Genomic DNA, 19,844 nt, shown 5'->3' with positions numbered 1-19,844 from the left:
ATGCCCTAGGTACATAGTATACCATATACCAGGGGCTTATAAGGCACTCCAGAATCCAATTAAAAATGTACCTAATGTTCATGAAAGCCATTTTACAGAGAAAGCCCTGAATAGCAGGATCCCAGTCCAACTAAGTCATAAACCAGCAAACCACCAGGAAAAAGTGGGGGCAACCATATAGTCAGATTCCACCTTCCTACACTAATGTTTTCCTATCCAGAATCCCCTGCAAACCTCAAATTTAGCTAAAATAAATCAAATTATTCTCACGTTTCTGTGTGGGAAAGTTGTGGGATCACCGGGCCGCTACAAATTTCCCATCACCCAGTATTCCCCAGGTCCCGTTAAAAATGATACCTCACTTGTGTGGGTGGGCCAAGTGCCTGCGACAGGCAAGGGCCCAAAACGTACGGTGGAGACATCAAAATTACCAGTTACAAAACAACCTGATTTTGCAAGGGGGGCACCTGAGTTTTTGGCCCCGGGATCCCCCAATGTTGTCATACCCAGAATCCCCTACAAACCTCAAATTTAGCAAGAAATAATCACATTTTACACACTTTTCTGTGTGGGATCACCGTGCCGGCACAAATATCCTACCACACAGCGTTCCCCTCAGTCTCCTGAATAAGCCGATACCTCACTTGTGTGGGTGGGCCAAGGGCCTGTGACTGGGAAGGGCCAAAACATAGGGATTAAGGGTATAGCACAGCAAACTCTAAACGCTACATTTTAAAAAAAATACGTTTTTAGGCTATTCTGCATCGGCCACCCATGTATACTGCCAGCCAAATGCTATCCATGCACACAGTCAGCCAAGCAATATTCACGCACACCACCAGCCAAGTGCCACCCACGCTCTCCGCCTGACAAGCGCTATTCCCGCACACCCCCAGCCAAGCAGGGCACTGGGAACAACAACCAAGCCTGGCAGATTGCTGCGCGACTGGCTCTGATGGGGAGGGGGGGGCGTTCTAGTAAAAAACACCGCTCCCGCTTTTTGTTACTGTGGCCCGATATTGCAGCACTGCTACAAAACAGGCCCCCACAGCCAGAAAACCGTCCCCCATCCCTCCGGCCTACCGGGGAAATGCCTGGTGCCCACTACAGCTAGTCCGGCCCTGCAGCCAAGCACCATCCATGCACACAGCCAGCCAAGCACCAGTCCACATACACCACCAGTCAAGCGCCACTCCACACACACCACCAGGCAAGCGCTAATCTACACACACTGTCATCAAGCACAAGTCCACCCACACCACTAGCCAAGTGCAGGTCCACACACACCGCCAGAAAAATGCCAGCCAAAGGTCAGTACACGCAGACCGTCAGCCAAACACAAAGTCTCCCTGGTTTCTAGCGGTATCCTGCCCCCTCTTGGGTGCAGATGAGACTAAAAATATCACTGAAACAGCCAAAATATGTGCCTACAAAAAGGGGAGTGACCCTTGCCTATGGTGCTACTCACTGGCATGCCCATAAACATATCCCTAGTGGGCTTTCTGCCCCACGGGGGGGCAGATAAGGGGCTATTGCCCCAATCTGCATTTCCGGGAGGGGGGGGGGGGGTGAAATACAGTTTTTTGGGGTGGGGCATTAGCATGCCCAATCTCAGCAGCCCCAACCCCTACTTATAAAAAAAACCCAAGAAAATCCCTGGTGCCCAGTGGACTTTCTGCCCCTCTGGGGGCAGATTAGGGACTATTGCCCCCATCTGCCTCGTGGGGAAGGCAGAAAGACTTTGGCTATTTTTTATGAGGGTGTGGGGGTATTGGCATGCCCATTCTGGGCAGCCCCACCCCTACGTATAATAAAAAACATAATCCCTGGTGCCTAGTAAGCCTAGAAAGACTGTGGATTTTTTTTGGGGGGGGGGGGCATCGGCATGCCCATTTAAGGCAGCCCCCACCCCTATATACATAAAAAAATCCCTGGTGCCTTGTATGCTTTCTGCCCCCACGTGGGGGCAGATCGGGAGCTATTGCCCCATCTGCTTCCCAGGGGAGGCAGAAAGGCTGTGGCATTTTTTTGAAGGGTTGGGGGCATTGGAGTGTCCATCTCAGGCAGCCTAAACCCCTAAATACAATAAAAGAAAAATTCCCTGGCATCTAGTGGGCTTTCTGCCCCCCCAGGGGAGCCAGATTGGGGGCTATTGCCCCCATCTGCCTCCCGGGGGGGGGGAGGCAGAAAGACTGTGGAATTTTGAGGGGGTGGGGGCATTGGCATGCCCATCTCAGACAGCCCCCACCCCTAAATTCAAGAAAAAAAGAATACCTGGCATCTAGTGGGCTTTCTGCTCCTCAAGAGGGGCAGATCGGGGGCTACTGCAACCATCTGCCTCCCGGGGGAGGGGGGGGCAGCAGAAAGTCGGTGTAATTTTGCAGAGGATGGGGCATGCCCTTCTCAGGAAGCCCCCACCCCTAAATACAATAAGAAAAATAATCCCTGGCATCTAGTGGGCTTTCTGAGACTGAATAGCCCCAAGAACAATTGGGGGGAACAAAGGTCCTTGCCTAAGAGGCCGCTCCCCCCTACCTGGTGTCCAGTGGGTGGATCCCTGCTTGGCGATTGCCCTCAAGGGGCGATCCCCAAGCAGGGATCCACAAGGGATGGGTACCATTGGAAAGGGGAGATTCTCCCCTTTCCAATGATACCTCTCCCGTCTTTCTACGTGCTTGGGGGCTGAAATAACCCCCTGAGCACGTACAAAGTGAAACTGAAATGAGCTTAACGGCTCTTTTCAGTTTCGGTTTCAGAAAAATTACGTCAGCGTGACGTGCGCGCTGATCGTCATTTCCCTGAAACCAGCAGAACAGCCTCAGGAGTTGGTGAACGCTTCCCCAGCCTCCAAGGCTTTTCAGGGCTCAAAGGAATCCCTCTGGTGCCTGCACCAGAGGGATTTCTAGTGCCATGTGCGCGGACAGCCGGGAGCCATCAGATGCACATGAGCATTGGTGCGTCAGATGGCGTCCAGCTGTCCGATGCACCCAAGGGGTTAACATCAACACTACTTATTTATATTGGTGTTTTGTTACTACGTCATACTGTCTGGAACCTTTTTACATAAAACATAATGTTTACCAATTGCAGGACAACTTGGGTTATTGGCAATATCACTTTAAGAACCACATCTGTAATAATAAAAAATGTCTCTTTACAAATTTTTGGGCCATCGTCCCACGTTCATTAACTGTACAAAGAGTTTCCCTGCATTCTTCAACAGTGCCATTATTAGCAGTTAATAAATTGACTGGGACATCAACATTCATTGCTGTAGAAGAAATCATAGAATGCTCTATGCATTTAGCTATATCAATATCTTCATTGAGTGTTGGAGTTCTACTCCCAAATATCCTTTCTTGCATTTTACGAGAATAGAAAAACCAAATTGATCGGTAATACACGAATCAATATTTGCTCCAAAATCACAAATTGGCTCAAAATTCTTTATGTGGAAACATACTCCTCCACACTTTTCTCCATGTGCTGCTTACGTTTTACAAAATTGTGCCTCTCGAGCAGTACACTTGGTTTATCAGAATATTGCTTGCGTAATCTTTCCTCAACCTCCTTAAACTGGTTCCATGCATCATCACTAGACTGCCCTTGTGGCTGTGTTAAAACTGGCAAATTGTCAAATATCTAATGCACAGAATGCCCCCAAAAACATATAATAAGGCAAATATTTGTGCTGGGGAATACTCTGCAGCATTAATTGCAACTAAGTAGTTTTCAAACAACTTGAAACATTGCTTCCACTTGACAGGTGGCTTGCCTGGATTTAGAAGAAATGATGGGGGCTGCACAGATTGATATGGAGTGACTGAAGTCATATCAAAACACTACTTGCAGATAAGCGACAGACCAATGAAAGAAATCAAATCAAATCAATGTAATGGAAAATGGTGTGCCAATCACCGAACATGCAGGCACAAATATACTCTTCCTCTCTTTTTTGTTGTTGTTTTTTACAGGTATGCCTGTCACTTTAAGTGCAGGCAAAACTAGGAAACCTCAACTTTTAGAATTTTACACAAAGACCAGGTGTGCCTGTCACCGAAAATTCAGGCAAGAAATTTGTTTCAGAAAAATTGCAGGCTTCCCGGCACAAGAGTAGGTGATAACTATACTGCCTACAGAATGCAGGCTTCTCGGCAGCTTTGCACACATTTCTAAAAATAAATCAGGTGTGACTGTCACCATCGACACGCAGGCAAAACTGAAGAAATACCAAGTAAAAGCTCAGTAAATGCTTTCAACACTGTTTTGAGCCTAAACACAGCCCAAACAAAGATGGCCAACCAAGTGTCACAGTGCGATGACGTCACACGCTGAGACTAGTAACAGCGGTAGCCAAGCAACAAAGGCCGCAGGATTGTCATCAGATTGATGACGTGACAAAACAGCTGAGAAGGGAGCAGCCTACCTCGAAGGATCGAATGAAGTAAAATGAGGCACACGCCACTGAAAATGCGCTCGAAGCCCTCACTGGACTTGACAAGAGGCAGGAAATTCCGGACAGCGGCACAGCAGGCGAAAAGTCGGGTCTGAAGTTTGATCGCGCTTGCCAGTCCCTCACAGCAACAGGAGCGCCCAACAAGGATAAAGAAGGTGCCAGATGTCGGTTGGCGCTCATCAGGCTTCAGCTCGTCAATTCATCGCCAATAGGAAGGAATGAACTTACGCGGAGTAAGTTAAGAATGCATATTTTCTTTATCAAGAATATGCACCCATGACATAAAACAGGGATTCCCGACCTCCTGAGATGGGCAGCCACCACCGCCATCACCTTGGTGAAGACTCGAGGTGCAGTAGTAAGACCAAACGGAAGGACCGCAAACTGGTAATGCTGCGAACCAACCGTAAACCGTAGATACTTCCTGTGAGACTTCAGGAATGGGATGTGAAAATACGTATCCTGCAAGTCGATGGACACCATCCAGTCCTCTTGTTGCAGCGCATGAAGAACCTGCGCTAGGGTGAGCATCTTGAACCTCTCCTGCTTGAGAAACAGATTCAAGATTCTGAGATCCAGAATGGGACGTAACCTGCCATCCTTTTTGGGAATCAGCATCCCTGATCCCTTTCCTGCTCCGGAACCATCTCTATCGCACCTTTTTGTAACAGGACAAGAACCTCCTTCTGAAGAAGTAAATGATCCTCCATGCAAAACCCTTGGCAAGGAGGAGGGAATTCCCTGAAGGGAAGGGCGTACCCATTTTCTACCAGATCTAAAACCCAAAGGTCCCAAGTGACCAATTTACAATCCTGTAGAAAATGGGTAAACCGGCCCCCCACAGGACCAGCATGATCCAGGATGGCGGATCTAGGGCTCCTTTCCTGCATTACCAGGAGGGGTTGGGGAGGTAGAGAAGGAGGAGGAAGAAGGCTAACGACCTGCTCCACGAAGGCGACCTCTGCCCTTACCCCTGTAGGACTTGTACAAGGGGTTTTGTTGATGCTGCTGCGGCTGATGGGAACCACGAAAGGAAGATTTCCCAAAGCCACGGTATCTTCTATAGCCATATCCCCTTGCCTGAGACTGTAGACCCAAGGATTTCGCTGTGGCCTTACTGTCCTTGAACCTTTGCAAAGCAGAGTCAGCTTTTTCTCCAAAAAGCCTAGAAACGTCAAAAGGTAGATCTAGAAGGGCAGCCTGTACATCGGGTGAGAACTCAGAAGACCTCAGCCATGCATGTCTTATAGTAGCAATGGATGAACCCATCACCCTGGCCACCGAATCTACCGTGTCCAGGCCAGACTGGATGACTTGGCGAGCAGCAGCCTGAGAGTCTGCCAGAACCTCACTCAAATTACCCCGGGCTTCCTCAGATAATTTCGGCAGAAGCTGCTTGGCAGAGTCCATAAGGGCATGAATGTATCTACCCAACAAACAAGTAGCGTTGGTGGATTTCAAAGCCATACTCGCTGAAGAGAAGACCTTCTTTGCAGATTGCTCAAGCTTCTTGGAATCCCTGTCAGCAGGAGCTTGCGGAAAGGTACCCGTAGACTGCTTTGAACAGTCTACGGGTTTGAACACCAAACTCTCAGGCAAAAGATGAGAGAAAAGGAACACGGGATCTCCCGGGGCAGGCCTGTACCTTCTGGACACAGATCTTGAAACTGCAGGAGCAGAAAGAGGATTGCGCCAAACCTCAAGGATCGGCTCCATCAGAGCATCATTGAAAGGCAAGAGTGGTTCAACCACAGAGGACGGAGAATGAAGCACCTCTGTAAGCAAATTAGGCGTATACTCAGCCATAGGGAGCTGCAGATCCAAGAGCTCTGCAGCCTTCCTTATTACAGTTTGGTAAGGTGCAACTTCCTTCGAAGGAGAAACTTTCTGAGAAGCAAAGTCCCACTCCGGGGAGGTATCAAGTCCACTTGCCTCACACAGACCCTCGAACATATCCTCAGGCTCATAAATTTCACCTTCCTCTATATCTTCAGCCTGGTACTGTTCCTCCTCTAGCAACCTCTGAGCTTCTCTCCTCGAGCGCATCTTTGGTTGCGGCGGCGGCGGCGCCACACACGGCGTCGATGGCTCCGGAAGCGGCTTCGAAGGCAGATCTGTAGAAGCAACCTGCGTCGAACGAATCCAAGAAGAAGGTTCGCCGGATGGAGCCAGGGACTGCCCATACGGCGTCGACATCCTCGGAGCCGGAATTTGCCATGACGGCGTCATCGGCATGAATGGCACGAAGGGGGCCTAAGGATAATGGTGAGCCACACCCAAATTAAATGCCAGAGGACCCACAGGACCCGAAGGTGCACCAGAAGGGTAAGAGGCCCTGTGAAACACACCACACATGGCATCTAAAAAATGCGAGGGATCCGAACCCGACGCCAGGAATGAAGGATACTGCGCTGGTTTGAGATCCAATCGGGGGGCCTCTGGAGTCGGAACCACTGTGGCCGCAGGCGGAGCCACAGGAGCCAAGGCGTCTCAGCATCAGCCGGATTCGATGAACCATCCGGAACCGGAGAGAATCTCTGCGTCGGAGACTGCACCGGAGTCCCCTGATACGAAGGAGAATGGGCCGGAGTCACCTGAGGAGACACTGAAGGAGAAGGAGAGACGAAGTCCTTAACACGACGTTGAGGAGCCGGAGAAGGAGACCTTGAAGCCACAGGCTTCGACGAACGGCGTCGAGATTCATGCCTCTTCTTCTTGTGTTTCCTCCTCGTATCATGTGAAGTCGACGACCTCGACTTCGAACGTTTTTGACCCCTTTTTCTTTTCTAACTTTAGCCATGTACAGCTTGTTTTCTCATTCCTTCAAGGCCTTCGGGTTCATTTGCCTACAGCAAAGACAGCCCTTGATGTCGTGATCAGATGATAGACACCACAGGCAGTCCTCATGGTGAGGTAATTCAGTTTCCGATCTCGTTCGTATTTAGCCACCATTTTGTGTCTTTCTGCCATTTTGTGTTGCCCTCACTCAGGCGGCACGGTGAACGAAGAGTTGTTTTTCCTCATCCTACTGCAATGTGTCAAATAACCTCCTGTCTCTGTTTATAGCTGGTGTCAGGGTCCGGCCGACTCCACTAATCCTCGTCTGGTCTGACTGATCCCTGTTTCAGCTATTCGTTGGTTCGCACCATTGTTTCCTGACTTTATCTTATCCTCTGGCCTTCGCTATTCTTTACTCGTATTCTCTCATTTCACAACTGTCCTCTAGGCCATACAAATGTGTCCTGCCACCGGCAAGTCGACTTATAAACACTACCACTGATTAACTTGTGGGGAAGGGTGACACACACTGTTGGGAGAAGGGCTTATTTGAGTTACTCAATATCTTGTTTTCACATTCTTCTCATTGGTTGACCCTGTATGCATTGGGAGTGTTCTTTGTGAATATAAAAGATTGTGCGCCACGAAGTAAAGTGGCAGTCTCCTAAGAACATACTGAGTGTACTTCTGGGACAACTGTACTTAGCTGCAGCTAATAAACCTTATCTTCTACGCCTAACGGAGTGTCCCGTGTCTCTGTCCGACAAAGCAGGTGAACTCAGGAGATTAAGGCGTACCCTGTGCTGCCAGGCCCCTAAGGTCTTGGTTCTTCAATTGGCGCTCAACGTGGGGCGGCTTCAGAGGTAGCAGTTTTTGCCCGAGGATCATGAGGAGCCCTGCAGGAAAATTCTGGAGGAATCGCGAACCACGTCAAGCGACCCCTGGATGTCGAAGGTCTTTTGCAGCGCGGTTTCTCCTTTCTGACGGCTGCTGATGACTGCTGCCCTGACTGCCGCCCTGCTTTGGTCCCTTTGATGATGTTTGGTATCGCAAGACATTAGACGGGCCTCTGTTGGCGTAAGAAGACACTTAGTTAAGTATTGGTGGGTAGCTCCCACTATTTTTGTTTTGATTTGGGTCTTTGATTCGGCTATTGCAAAAGCCGAAGCCGAGGGGTGAGTACGTTTGTGCTATAGTATTTGATTTAACCCCTTGATGTTTGTAAACAGTCCAGTGAAATAACGATGCCTGGTCTGAATAAGTTTAAGAAGTTCTGTTGCTTTGGTTGGTATAGGGATTCCCGGCTGGAGGACGCTTGTCCGATTCCTCCGGTTAGAAATCCCACCTATGAGCTTTATTCAAAACATGGTGTCGGCCCCATCGCCTTTAATAAGGCATGGATCCGATATACGAAGAACGATGGCGTTCTACAGTGGCCACTAAATGGTAGTTTTGAGCCTGACATATTAGACAATTTGGAAGCGATATTGTTCAAAAAACAATCCCGGCCGGCAATGTTTGACTCTTTTCGCCTCTGGCGTAAGGAAGCCAAACAGAAAGAAATTAAGCAGGCAAAACGAGATAAGAAAGCACAAAATATGACGATTATACAGGCTGCCCAGCAGTTTAAAGATAATGAGATTGATAATGCAACGGAAATTTCAGAGAGATAGCATCGTATGGCAATAGATAGATGCTATCCGGTGTTGCCTAATTCCCCTTCTGATAAAAGTAAGGATCTGGAGGAAGACCCTTTGATGTCTCACCTATTGAGATTGCCTCCACCCTATGTACAAGATGCTAATGCACCCCCGTTGTTACAACCTGTTCAGCTGCCTGTTGTCCCCCCACCTGTTCCGGTTCTTCCACAATTGCCTCTTCCGGTATTGCCACCCCCACCTCTCGTGCCACCGATTCCTTTGTCTCCATCTTCTGAACCTCAATCTTCTTTGCCTTCGGCTCCCCTTATAACTGCCAGTTCCTCTCCTGTATCGCCTAATACCTTGTCCCCTATCCTTATGTCTAATTCTCCTACTGTGCGCAAACGAATATCTGGTTTCTTGTCCCCTTTCTTTGAGACTCTAAACATGTCTCCGGCTTTTTCGCGAAGACAGTCTCGTAGTCAACTTCCAGGTTCCGACGAACGGGTGGTATTGGACTCTCTCGCTCGCAAACGGATCGAGAAGGGTCCCCAGTATAGTGTGAAAGATACCATGGCCACCTTTCATCAGTGGGAAGCGCCCACACAGAGATATGTATTTAATTTTATGTGTGACACTCTCGCTAAAGAATGGAAGGATATGGATTTGGGTTTACCTCCCCAGGGTTTGTTGGATGTTCAGGCTAATTTCGATAAAGGGCTCATTGTGGGTTCCAAGATTGAGGACGCTGTAGGGACACTTGTTACCTTTAGGTCGTTATTTTATTCACAAACTTTTCTTGATTCTGATCCTGCTGTTCGGCAGACATTGAAACATTACCCAATGAGAGAGGTTCCTCCGATATGGGGGGAAGAGGTTGCGCAAGCAGGTAATAATCCAGCTATTCCCGCTCACTTCCAGCGTATATGGGTACATGTGCCCTGGAAGAGATCTGATGTTTTGGCCCTCAAACAATCTTTACCGGATCCCCGTAAAAACCCTGCTGGTTACTATAAAGAATTGTCTCAGACTGTTGATGCCTGTATTATTAATTTAGCTGATATTGACATGCTGATGGAAAATGTAGTCCCACAAGCGTTATGGGCTCGGATTCGTAGAGAGGATCACGTTCAAGAATTGGGTGGTACATGGGATGCTATAACTGCCTCGGATAGAGCACAAGTGGGTGGTGCTAAGCCTGATGTTTTGATCACAGAACTCCCTGGTAGGATTATTACTTTAATGAAAACAATGATGCCCGCCTTACGAGTTAATTGGGATAAATTAGCCGCGTGTAAACAGAAGAAAGATGAGAGTGTCTCCGATTTCTTCACTCGTTTTGAGGAGACGTTTATTGATCACAGTGGTCAGGATATGACTACGGAGGGTGGACAGCGATTATTTGTAGATAAATTTGTATTCAATTTGCTCCCCGAGTTGTCACATAAGTTAAAAGACTCTGAAAGTTCATGGGCTGTTTCTTCTTCGGCTCAGTTATTGGCTACTGCTCAATATTACGAAAACAGGGACAAAGAGGGAAAAGACAAGCAAGAGAAAAAGACTAAAGAATTAAAAATGAAGGTTCTTCTGCAACAAGCTTATCCTCCTCGCTCTGCTCAGCGCCAGTTTCAATAGCCTCCCCAGTTTCAGAGGGTGTTTCAAAATCCTGAGCCCTATATTCCGCGGCCTTTGTTAGGTCCCAACCAATGCGCCTATTGTAGGGAGGAAGGTCATTTTAAGAATAGCTGCCCGGTTTTATTACAGCGTAATGGAGGACTATCTACTCAACAAGGTCGTGGTGGTTCCCAGTTAACGCCCAGGGGTAGAGGTCGAGGTATGTCGCCCCAGACACAGCGTTCCCCTCCACCTCCACATTCTATGAACTACTTTGATCAACAAAATACTCAGTCTACACAGTATTACAATGATGATTACTATGTTGAAGGTGAGAATGACGGTCTTCACGCTAACTAGGACAGCCATAGACAAAGTAAAGGAGTTGTATCGATTCCAGTAGATCAGAATGGGCCTTATGTTAATGTCACTACAATGGGTGTTTCAGAGCCATTTCTTTTAGATACTGGTGCGATGAGAAGTTCTATTATTCACTCCAAATTCCCCGGGGCACCTTTGTCTGGCTTAACAAACGTATCCGTAGGATTTTCTGGCGCCCCAGTTTATAGCCCGGTCTCTTGTCCTCTGCCTTTTTCAATTGGTTCTTATGATTTGGAAGCTCCGCTTCTTCTAACGACTGGTTGCTGCGAAAATCTGTTGGGTTTGGATTTATTGAAAAGACTGCATGCAACGATATATTGTTCTCCTTCTGGTGTACATCTTGTTTTGGGGCAGAAACTGACTTCCCCAATGTATTTGTCTAAAGATCAATTTCCACCTGAATTGCTCTCTCTCCCTGCAACACTTTGGGCTACGGGTTCAAATGATGTTGGTTGTCTTGAGATCCCACCCTGTGTTGTTACTCTCAAGCCCAATGCTAATTTGCCACGCATCCCTCAATACAAAATTCCCAATGATGGTGAAAGAGCACTTTTTGCTATTATTTATGATTTGGTTCAGAAGGGTGTGGTCGAGGAGACAAGGGGAAATGTATGCAATAGTCCTGTTCTTCCGGTTCTTAAACGCACCGATCCTTCTCAGCCTCCTGTTTATCGCTTTGTTATTGATCTCCGGGAGGTTAATAAAATTGTTGTACCGCAGTTATCCTGTTGTTCCAGATATCACTGCCCTGTTAACTATGATACCTGCCTTGGCAGCTTGGTTTTCTGTTATCGATCTGAAAAAAGCTTTCTTCAGCATCCCCATTGCTGGAGTAGGGATATTTTTGGCTTCTCTTTAGGAGGCCGAAGTTTCCGGTTCAAGCGCGCACCCCAAGGCTATTGTGAAAGTCCCTCCATCTATAGCCAAGCTCTGAAATGCCAGCTTGATGCTTTTCCTTTGCCGCCAGGTGCTACCCTTATTCAGTATGTGGATGATGTATTAATTGCTGCTGATTCAGAGGATATTTGCAAAAACGTGACTATTGCACTACTGCGTCACTTGTCTGACCTTCACCATAAGGTTTCACCTTCTAAATTACAATATGCCCGCCAAGAGGTTACCTATCTAGGTCATCTCTTGTCGAAGGAGGGAAGGCGACTGACCCCAGAACGTATTCAAGCAATTGCACAAATGTCTGTGCCATCCACACAAAGAGAAGTGCGTGCCTCTCTGGGCATTACCTCTTATTGTAGACAGTGGATTACAAATTTTTCTTTGTTGGCTAAACCTTTGTTGGCACTCACTTTGAAAGACACAACCCAACCCCTTCCTTGGACTGATGAATGTCAGAAGAGTTTTTCTGATTTACGTGCTGCTCTGTGCTCTGCTCCTGTGTTGGGTACCCCGGATTACAGTAAGCCCTTCACGCTCTATGTCCATGAAAGAGAGGGTTGTGCGTTGTCAGTCTTAACACAACGATTTGGAGACAAGCAGGGGCCATGTGCCTACTTTTCGGCTACATTAGATCCAGTAGCCAAGGCATTGCCTAGTTGTCTTAAAGCTACAGCAGCAGCAGCAATTTCTATTCGTCAATCTGCTGGAGTGGTGCTTGATAGCACTCTTATTGTCATGGTACCACATGCAGTGGATACCTTGCTAAATAGGACAAAAACGCAGAATCTTACAAGCGCTCGCTTGTCTGGGTATGAACTGACGCTCTTGGCTAGTCATGTGCACATCAAACAATGTAACACTTTAAATCCAGCCGCATTGTTACCTCTTCCAGAAGAGAAAGGTATTCAGGAACAACATGATTGTTTTCTCCGTACTGAGGAGGAGACAAAAGGTAGGATTGATTTGAAAGATACACCACTAATGGACCCGGATGGGATCCTATGGGTGGATGGCTCTTGTCTTAAACTCCCTAATGGTGAAACAACTTCAGCTTACGCTGTTACCACCTTGCATACAATTGTGGAGACAGCACGCATCAGACATAATTCAGCTCAGGCGGCTGAACTGATAGCTTTGACCAGAGCATGTGTGTTGTCTAAGGGGAAGAGAGTGAATGTATATACCGACAGCCAGTATGCGTTTGGTGTGGCACATAGCTTTGGACGTTTGTGGAAGGAAAGAGGATTCTTTACCTCCCACGGTACCAAAATACAGCATGGTCAGTTGGTAACTGATATTCTTGAGTCACTTGCTTTGCCTACCCAGATAGCAATCATAAAGTGTAGTGCGCATAAGAGGATTACTGATGATGTTGGTCGCGGGAATGCTTTTGCGGATGAGGTAGCGAAAGAAACAGCCAGAGATGCTATGAGTCGCATGTATGTTGCGGGCCCTGCAAATTGGGTCAAGGAAAAAGGAATGTGTGAGGATACGATAGAAAGTGTGAGATCGATTCAAGGAGAGGCTATAGAGAAAGAGCTGAGTAAGTGAAAAGAGAGTACAGGAATGTTAGACGCGATGGGATGTTGGATAGAATTGTCAGAACATCAGCGTTGGCTGTTACCAGATGCCTATGTACTGCCTGTAGTTGCTATGGCACATGGTCCAGCCCACATCAGTGCGAAAGGAATATGTAAGCTTCTGGCTCCAGTGTGGCTGAACCAAGGGATTCCAAAATGCGCAGATAATTTAGTGAAGCATTGTATCGTTTGCTTGATGCATAATCCAGGAAAGGGAACTCCAACTTCGGCAGGTCATTTTGCTCCCCCAACATATCCTTTTGAGGTGTTGCAAATTGATTATATTCACATGGAACGATGCAACAATCTCAAATATGTTTTGGTGGTGGTGTGTGCCTTCTCCAGATGGATAGAGGCCTACCCCCTGAAAGACAACACTGCTTTGTCCACTGCCAAAGTTCTTCTGAAAGAGTTCTTCCCTAGGTTTGGTTTGCCGCGCATTGTCTGGAGTGACAATGGAAGTGAATTTGTGGGCCAAATTATGAAAAAGGTGTGTGTCGGCCTTGGTATCTTCCAAAAGTTCCATGCGGCGAACCATCCCCAATCAGCGGATTTGGTAGAGTGCTATAACGGCACTCTCAAACTTAAGCTTGCAAAGGTAGAGGCTAGCACAGGACTTTCCTGGCCCCATGCTTTACCTTTGGCTCTCCAATCCACTAGAACAGCTGTACATTCTCGTTTGGGACCCAGCCCATTCAAGGTTGTTTTTGGGCACCCAGCTAATGTTTGGGGAGTCCCTCGTCCTAAAAAGTATTCTGACATACAGTATCCAATGCTGATTGATTATTTGCATGACCTCACCACTAAATTACGTGTTCTCCACCTACAGGTTCGAGACGCTTTACCAGAGGCCTCCAAAGACCCAGGTCATTCTATACAACCGGGAGACTGGGTCTGTGTGAAAAATTTTCAGAGGACAAGGAATTTGGAGCCTCGTTGGAGGGCGCCTCGACAGGTCCTTCTAGTCACGCGTACAGCAGTGAAGGTCAAAGGGAAAAAGAACTGGATCCATGGCGTGCACTGCAAAAAGGTGCCCTTGCCTTTTGACCAGTAGGTCCGTAAGGTTGTAGGTGATTTTGAAGGCGAAAGGGTCCCTCGGTTTGTACCTTTCAGTAGTGCGCACCTAGATGGAGCTCGGTCTGAAAAAGAAGATGACGATGTTTTACAAGAAGCAGTACCGCCACATCTTCGATTGAACACTACAGATCCACAGACACTATTTCAGGACCAAACTGTACTGAACAGAACTCGATATAATTTAAGGCCTAGACTGGTCAAGGACACCTGAAATTTTCATCTCTTTCATGACATGTATCATCTGTCCAGGTTGCAGGGTCACGGTAGGAGTCTTGGTTCGTGACCTGTATAGTGGCTAGGCCCCCAGGACTTGCAGTGTCATAGGACGGCTAATAATCACAGCCAAGTGAGTAAGGAAGATTGCAGTGAGCAACAATTTTAGAGGATGGATGTCAAATTGCAGAAGAATAACAAGAAGGAAGAGATGAAAAAGAAATATTGTAAATTAGTGTACAGTCAATGTGGTATAACATTGTGTGTTCTTATGTTTTTTAGTATCTTATTGGCTTGTATAGGTTGGATTGTTCATGTTATGCAGCACAAATCTGTTCCTACTTCTATTTCCTTGCCTTTTCATTCTACTATCTCCCCACATCAATTATATACGCTTCCCCAACATGAACTAATCAGTAGAACAGAATATTTTAACAATTCATTTGTCCAGTTATTGCACCAACACCAATTGGTAGTCAACACAACCGACTGTTGGGTGTGTGGACTTATGCCTCATACCACAGAAAAAGGGATGCCATATTTAGCCCTTCCATTTTCCTATGAAGGTTCCGCTTGGGCCTATTTTGTAATGTTTTCAAATGCATATCAGAACCGATTTAGACGTCCAGCTGGTTCATATGGTAGTGGACAAGATTTTAGTCATAGTTCTCTGATAAAAGGAATAGTGGCTATGGCTAGAATCGTGGAGAATGGTAAGATTCCGGTTGATGAGAAACGGGCATACGATGCTTGGAATGTGACTCGTTACGCCACTAGCCTTACAGATAGGAGTAGACAGGGAAAATCTCCACCAATTTGGACTGTGCCTCATCGAGGTAACTTTTGTCTACAAATAAATGGCCAGACTACTGACACTGGACAAGGAAAGAGTGTTTGTTCCCATACGTACATTCACACATCTCAGAATTCACCACCGTTAGTGCCATCCCAGGGCGCACGTATTTTGTCTGCCACGATAGAGCCTACACGTGGCTACCGATGGATTTTTCAGGAACATGCTATATAGCCTTTCTTCTCCCCCCTACATATACTGCTCCTTCGGGACATCACAGAAACAGATATGGCAGAGGGATTATTGATTCTAAAGACACGGTAGGACAAGAGGGAGGTGATTTCCTTAAAGGATTTCTTCCTTTTTGGGGCCCAATGGCCAACAGTAGAAACATGAGACAATTGGTTCGTGTTGTTGAGACTACCATAGATGTCACTGTGGGAGCCTTGAGCAATCTCACAGCTGAACTTCAGGCGGATCGTCTCATGACATTGCAGAACCGGATTGCTTTGGATGTTATTCTTGCAGATCGTGGTGGAGTTTGTAAATTGATCGGATCTAGCTGTTGCATTTATATACCTGACGACGCCCCTACGGTATATCAAGCCATCTCCAAATTACATGTGATCTCTGAGTCGATTCATCAGGACGAAGGAGATTGGTCTTTGTTGGAATGGTTTTGGGGATTACTGTCCAAATGGGGATGGAAGGTATTAACATTCCTTGGAGTGATTTTGGCCATCATTTTTTCCTGTTGTCTCTGTATGCAGTGTGGCCCCGCCATCTGTGGTCTTTGTGCCACTATGTGTGTCCCAAGGCCTGTGCCACGGAAGACGGAGAGCATTAAAATGATGTTGCAGCAACAGCTTGATGACCTCATGGCCATTGACGTCGACTCGGATTAAAATGAGTCTGTGTGTCTTGCCTGAGTAATGGCAAAAGGAGGGTCTGAGGTAATTCAGTTTCCGATCTCGTTCGTATTTAGCCACCATTTGTGTCTTTCTGCCATTTTGTGTTGCCCTCACTCAGGCGGCACGGTGAACGAAGAGTTGTTTTTCCTCATCCTACTGCAACGTGTCAAATAACCTCTTGCCTCTGTTTATAGCTGGTGTCAGGGTCCGGCCGAATCCACTAATCCTCGTCTGGTCTGACTGATCCCTGTTTCAACTATCCGTTGGTTCGCACCATTCTTTCCTGACTTTATCTTATCCTCTGGCCTTCGCTATTGTTTACTCGTATTCTCTCATTTCACAACTGTCCTCTAGGCCATACAAATGTGTCCTGCCACCTGCAAGTCGACTTATAAACACTACCACTGATTAACTTGTGGGGAAGGGTGACAAACACTGTTGGGAGAGGGGCTTATTTGAGTTACTCAATATCTTGTTTTCACATTCTTCTCATTGGTTGACCCTGTATGCATTGGGAGTGTTCTTTGTGAATATAAAAGATTGTGCGCCACGAAGTAAAGTGGCAGTCTCATAAGAACATATCGAGTGTACTTCTGGGACAACTGTACTTAGCTGCAGCTAATAAACCTTATCTTCTACGCCTAATGGAGTGTCCCGTGTCTCTGTCCGACAAACCAGGTGAACTCAGGAGATTAAGGCGTACCATGTGCTGCCAGGCCCCTAAGGTCTTGGTTCTTCAATGGGGGTCAGTGATCGACATATGCCCTTGCACTCCTTACAGCGTTTGAAGCCAGACTTCCTTGGAGCAGAGATGTCGAAACCACAGAAGGAAACCAGAGAAATACAAAGGATCCAGGAGAAAGTATTGGAGGGTCCGTAGCAAAACCGTTAGCGTCGACAGCGCAGAAAAAGGGAACTGACGTCATCACGCCGACGTGGCCCTCTTATGGCTCCAGTGACGTTACACGGAGCCGTATGCGGAGCCATAGCATTGTGACGACCTCGCCGGCTTGGAGAGCTAGGAAAAAGATTTTGCGGAATGCTGGCGCAGGGGATATTCATAAGGTGAGGAATCCACAGGCAGATGTATCCATCAGAAATACCAGTCACTGTCAGAATCAACATTCCATTATGCCTACATTCTAACATTCTACCTTACTTACCACAAAGGGTTGCAGATGCTTGTGCAGTCATTTCTATAACATGGATCTAGCTGGTACATTCACAAAGAGATATGCCTTCACTTGAATGGGGCAATGGCATTCGCCATTGCACCCACGTCGTATTACAAACATGGGCATAATGGCATAAATGTTGTCCGGGGGAAAACTGATTGTGCACCCCATATGTGGTGGTGTACAGCCAGTGCCCCACCCTTCCCCAGGGCCCCTCATGCGAGGGTGGAAAGGGGCTCCTAGGCCACCCGAAGGCAATCCCCTCTCTATACAAAGGCCAGTCTGCCACTAGTGAGAGACAGAGACATAGTTACATAGCTATATAAAGTGAAATTAACTATTGATGGAAAAAAGAATGGGGAGAGGATGTGGCCTTATGGCTAGAGCAGTAAACTTCGAAGCTGGGGAACTGGGTTCAAGTCTTGGCAACGATGCTCAACATCCTGTGATTCTGGGCAAATCAATTAATTTCCCCGTGCCTAACAAAAATGAATGTGTCCTTATGTAACGAAACTGGTGCTATGTAAAGCGCTCTGATACCCAATACCTTCAGGTCTAATACACGCTATAGAAAACTCTAAAAAAATAAATACAAAAAGAATGATGCCAATATTCGGCTGTATTTGCCAGGAAAAGATGTATTACGTGCACATAGACAGTTCTAATTAGTGACAAACTAGGTAGGAGACTATATACTAGATGGACAGCTACTTACAGATGTACAATAAATAGAAATCTAAGCCTTCAAGTACATTTGTGTAGCATGTTGGTGGTTATTTACCACCCATCCATCCACCCAAGCAGTCAGTCATTCATCCATGTAGCCATTAATTGATCAATGTATTTATTCAACCACCCCCACATTCATTGATCCACCCTAGTACTCTTGATTCATCCATCAATGAATTCCTTCACCCAGCCCACATTCATTCATTCATCCAAGCATACGCTGATAAATTCATTCAGTCGAACCTCCCTGTCTAGTTATGCTACCTTTGGGAAGAGGTTGAACATCTCCAATGACACGTTGACTTTCTTGTTTTTTTGTGTTTCGTAGATTATATTCTGACCTAGAGGTGCGTTCTCCTGCGTCACAAATAGCCAGTCAGACGCGTTGCAAAACTGCTGTCCTGTGGGGAAATTAAGTGTATAGTTTTAAAAATATTTATTACTGAGGTTAAGCTATTTTTAAGCGTTCACAATATTGATGGCTGAGGGCACCAAGGCACAGAGAAATAAACTGCCTGAGTCACAAAAAACGCATATATGTTTGCTTGCAAAGACTTACGCATACCATTGTAGAGATCACAACCTTCAACCCTATTCAGAAAAAAAGCCATACCTGATGGAGATTTAACCTAGCAACCTACAAGCATCTGTCTTTATTATAAAATCCTTCATGTGTTTGGGATCTGCATGTCAGCGCCTTGAGACCCTCAAGGGTAAGTAGCGCACTTACAATTCCCTGATTGATTGATGTCCATGTCCAAGGCTAAGTATTTTGTGACGTTTTAGTGAAAACATGTTTCTTTTTCTTTACATTCACTGGAAAAACTATTTTATGCTTCCCACACTAGCACACGGTATTGGCAGTGTTCCATACACTTTCCCACACATCATACATCTGTGACACGAAGGGTCAGATGTATGAAACACTGATCGCAATATACTGCTTGAAAATTGAGTCCAGTATTTTTGCTACCAGTGTGGAATTTTGCAAATCAACCTATGTACTAAAGGCTGAGTCCATAAAATTCTGAATCATAGTGGGATGCAATCTGACCTACCTGTTCAATAGTCAAGAAGTAGGTAGCAAATTGAGACTCACTGCGATTGGTGGCCATTGCAGGGATGATGGCTCGCTGGGGTGAGCAAACCACCATGTCTATGATCACTTTTTGAAGATTCTTTTTAATGCCGTACATTTTCTTTAATGGGTATAAGGCTGCATTTAAAAAAAAGTTTTTAACTTTTTAAAAGTTTGTTCGAGAATAGACTGTGGTCCCATGGATAACTGCCTAGCCCCAACAAACTTTTTTTTAAATCACTAAGTGAAAAGTGTCTCCTGGGCAACCCCTACCCTTTTGCACATGGGCTACCGCCCCAACTTGAGGGTCCATCATTTTTCACTGGTTTGCCACTGCTATTTTCATCCTAAACCATTGCCACTTCTAGATAAGAATCGCAAATTGGAAGGGACATTTACAACACCCCCCTTGCAAACAGAAATTCCTTATTAATTTCTAAACACCTTTAGTTACTGACTCTTAAAGTGGGTTTAGTGCGTAGCAAAGAGCACATTTGCTATCATAAACTCTGAATCTACACAATA

The 19,844-nt window shown here is 46.4% G+C and overlaps 1 pseudogene across 1 annotated transcript in view; it reads right to left on the bottom strand.

Moving 5' to 3' along the window:
• LOC146782825 (alpha-2,8-sialyltransferase 8F-like) overlaps positions 1-19,844 on the bottom strand; it is a 302,891-nt pseudogene that overhangs the window by 102,406 nt on the left and 180,641 nt on the right. Inside the window, exon 5 of the transcript XR_014972319.1 lies at positions 18,506-18,637. The product of XR_014972319.1 is annotated as an alpha-2,8-sialyltransferase 8F-like (transcript). The remainder of the gene's footprint in view (positions 1-18,505; positions 18,638-19,844) is intronic.

Source organism: Triturus cristatus, chromosome 12 (assembly GCF_964204655.1).
Source record: "Triturus cristatus chromosome 12, aTriCri1.1, whole genome shotgun sequence".
Lineage (NCBI taxonomy): Eukaryota > Metazoa > Chordata > Amphibia > Caudata > Salamandridae > Triturus > Triturus cristatus.
The sequence above is the reverse complement of the archived record's forward strand: the minus strand, read 5'-3'. Positions and strand labels throughout refer to the sequence as shown.